At 41.5% G+C, this 3,406-nt stretch overlaps 1 non-coding gene across 1 annotated transcript; it reads right to left on the reverse strand.

The window, feature by feature from the left end:
• Positions 1-1,125: 1,125 nt before the first annotated feature.
• Positions 1,126-1,232, reverse strand: LOC141703034 (small nucleolar RNA R71). Its single transcript, XR_012567333.1, has one exon. It is a non-coding gene; the product is annotated as a small nucleolar RNA R71 (small nucleolar RNA).
• Between the last annotated feature and the right edge of the window lie 2,174 nt (positions 1,233-3,406).

The following is a 3,406-nucleotide window of genomic DNA, read 5'->3' on the forward strand; positions in this document are numbered from 1 at the left end:
TGTGCTTATTCGTCTTATATGCGTAGCTAACATATAAGATAACGTGTTAATCTATATTGAAGCGACAATGAATATATAGGTTTAGAATTTGCCATGCTAGCATAGGTTCATGTATTTGTTATGCATGATTCATATGTAATTTTAACCATCTTACTTGCCCTATGTAATCATGATAGATAACTTGCGCATTAAACCGTAATGTTTTCAATTCTAATAGACATATAAGGACAAAGCATAATTGGTGTCTATTCAACTTCTATCTCTTTTGTGGATGCTTGGTAGTAGGGTATTCGTACAACGAAAGTTGGCTTTTACTAGTTTCGTGTTATCTGATTAGGAAGTTAGAATCCCATGTTTGTCATATATAGTAATTCAACCTCAATTCTCTTAGTTAATGTTATTTAGTATAATCTCTTAGTTTAATAAAAATCCAATTTGTTATTTGTCTTAGGATTGAGTGATAACCATACTTTGTTGCATAGGTGCATAAATTGAACTTAACCTAAACCAGTCTCTGTGGGAACGAATCTGATTTATATCTTATACTACTTGCGAATGCATATACTTGCGTGAATATTAGCGCGTATTTTCGCCCTAACAAGTTTTTGGCGCCGCTGCCGGGGACTCGGTGTTAATTTTTAGTTTATGTGCTTGTCATCAGTGGTCGTTAAAGTTCACTGACTCGGAATCTTTTACTTTCAAGATTTACTTATTGTGTTTCAGGTACTCATTACAATGGGAGATCTAGCAGCACGAACGAGAGCTTTGATGTATTTTTCTCAACCCAAGATCAATGACAGTCAATCTAGCATTGTCAAACCAACTATCACAACTAATACCTTTGAGATCAAGTCTGGCATAATTCAGATGGTGGAGAATTCAGTTCAGTTTGGGGGTGCTCCAACGGAAGATCCCAATACGCATATTAGGGATTTCACTGAGATCTGCGACACCTTCAAGTTCAACGGTGTTTCTGAAGATGCTGTGAAGCTGAGACTGTTTCCATTCTCTCTGAGGGACAAGGCTAAGAGCTGATTACACTCTCTACCAGCTGGTTCGATTACTACTTGGGAAGATCTTGCTAAGAAGTTTCTTACTAAATTCTTCCCTATGGCGAAGACAGCCGCACTCAGGAATGCTATTACTCAATTTGCGCAGCAAATGGGAGAATCGCTATGTGAAGCTTGGGAGCGCTACAAGGAGATGCTTAGGAAATGTCCTCATCATGGAATGCCTGATTGGATGATCATCAGTTGTTTTTACAATGGGTTGGGAGCACAGTCCAGACCCATGCTCGATGCAGCATCAGGTGGAGCATTATGGGCAAAGAGCTATGAGGAAGCTTATGATCTAATTGAACTGATGGCTGCTAATGAATATTAGTATTTAACCCAGAGATGTCCACAAGGCAAGGTAGCAGGAGTTCTTGAAGTGGATACAGCTACGGCTATCACTGCTCAACTGAAGGAATTGTCTATGAAGATCCATTCTCTGGCTAACTTGAGTGTTAATCAGATAACCAGTGTTTGTGAGCTATGTGCAGTTTCGCATGCGACCGAACAATGCGCTATATCTAGTGAATCAACTCAGTTTGTGAGCAACTTTCAGAGATCGCAGCAACCAGTTCCAGACACTTATCATCCTGACAACTGGAATCATCCTAACTTCAGATGGAGCAATAATCAGAATGTGATGCAACAACCGTTGCAGCAGTTTGGAGCAACACAATTCAACCCTCCTGGTTTTCAGCAACAATTTGCACCAAGACAACAACTCCAACTTCAATAACAAACTCTTGGTGCATGTCTATCTTCGAATGAAAAATCTGAATTAGAATAGTTGCGGCTTATGTGCAAAAACCAGGCTCTTATATGCCAAAGCCAGGCTGTTTCTATCAAGACTCTGGAGAACCAAATAGGGCAAATTGCTAATGCCTTATTGAATCGACCACCAGGAACGCTTCCTAGTGATACAGAAACAAATCCAGGCAAGAGGGAAGGTGAAGAATAGGTGAACGCCATCACCTTAAGGTCTGGAAAGGTCGCAAGCCCCCAAATTCAGCAAGACAAAGAGCCTGAAAAATCTCAAGTTTCAGAAAATGCAGTTGTGACTGAAGAAGAAGTGCAGAAGGAAGCAGAGGTGGAGCCAAGGAAGACTACTGTGGAACACACTCCTCCTGAGGGTAATACAGGGGAGAAACAGATCTATCCTCCACCTCCTTTTCCTAAGAGGTTGCAGAAGAAAAAGCTGGATAAGCAGTTTGAGAAGTTTTTGGAGGTGTTCAAGAAACTTCATATCAACATACCTTTCGCTGAAGCTCTTGAACAGATGCCTAGATATGCGAGATTTATGAAAGGTATTCTCTCTTGGAAAGTGAAGTTCGATGACTTAGAGACCGTTGCTCTAACGGAGGAATGCAGTGATATGCTGTAACAGAAGTTGCCTCCGAAGCTTAAAGATCCTGGAAGCTTCACTATTCCTTGCACCATCGGAAACTTGTCATTCGACAAGTGTTTATGTGATTTAGGAGCTAGCATCAATCTGATGCCCTTATCTATCTTCAAAAAGCTTGGTCTGCCTGATCCGAAACCAACATATATGTCATTGTAACTAGCTGATCGTTCCATCGCTTATCCACGAGGTATAGTGGAGGATGTCTTGGTCAAGGTGGATAAACTCATCTTCCCTGCTGACTTTGTACTTCTTGATTTTGAGGAAGATAAGAAGATTCCCATCATCTTTGGAAGATCATTCTTGGCTACAGGCCGAACTATGATTGATGTACAAAAAGGAGAGCTTACGATGAAGGTTCACGATCAAAAGGTCACTTTTAATGTGTTCAAGGCAATAAAGTTACCCACAGCTAAAGAGGAGTGTTTTAAAGTAGAGTGGGTAGACTCTGTCGGGACTTCAGAAGTTGAGCAATTTCCAAAGTCAGAGACCTTAGAGAGATCCTTAATGGGGAAATCAGTTATTGATGACAAGGAAGGAGCAGAGCAACTACAGGTTTTGAATGCACCTTCGTGGAAGAGGAAGTTGGATATGCCATTCGATTCTCTTGGGTTAGCAGAGCTGAAAATTTCTCAGGAACGTCTCGAGCCATCGACTGAAGATGCTCCCACAGTTGAGCTCAACCCACTACCAGATCACTTGAGTTATGCATTCTTAGGTGCACCCCCTGACAAGGGGTTGGGATATACTTTTGACGATGTAGAGGGTGACCAGCCAGTTTCTGCCATGCTTATAGATGGTCCCTCTCATGCACCATAGGTAGTTGATAGGACTGGTGTTGGTGATGGATAGTATAGAAGATTGACTAGGCGTATGGAGGCCATGCATGTCATCCACTGATATTTTGCTGAAGATTTGACACACGCTTTCGGTACTGTTTGTCGAGACACTGGTG

The sequence above is a fragment of the Apium graveolens genome, unplaced genomic scaffold (assembly GCF_009905375.1).
Source record: "Apium graveolens cultivar Ventura unplaced genomic scaffold, ASM990537v1 ctg6096, whole genome shotgun sequence".
In the NCBI taxonomy this organism is placed as follows: Eukaryota; Viridiplantae; Streptophyta; class Magnoliopsida; order Apiales; family Apiaceae; genus Apium; species Apium graveolens.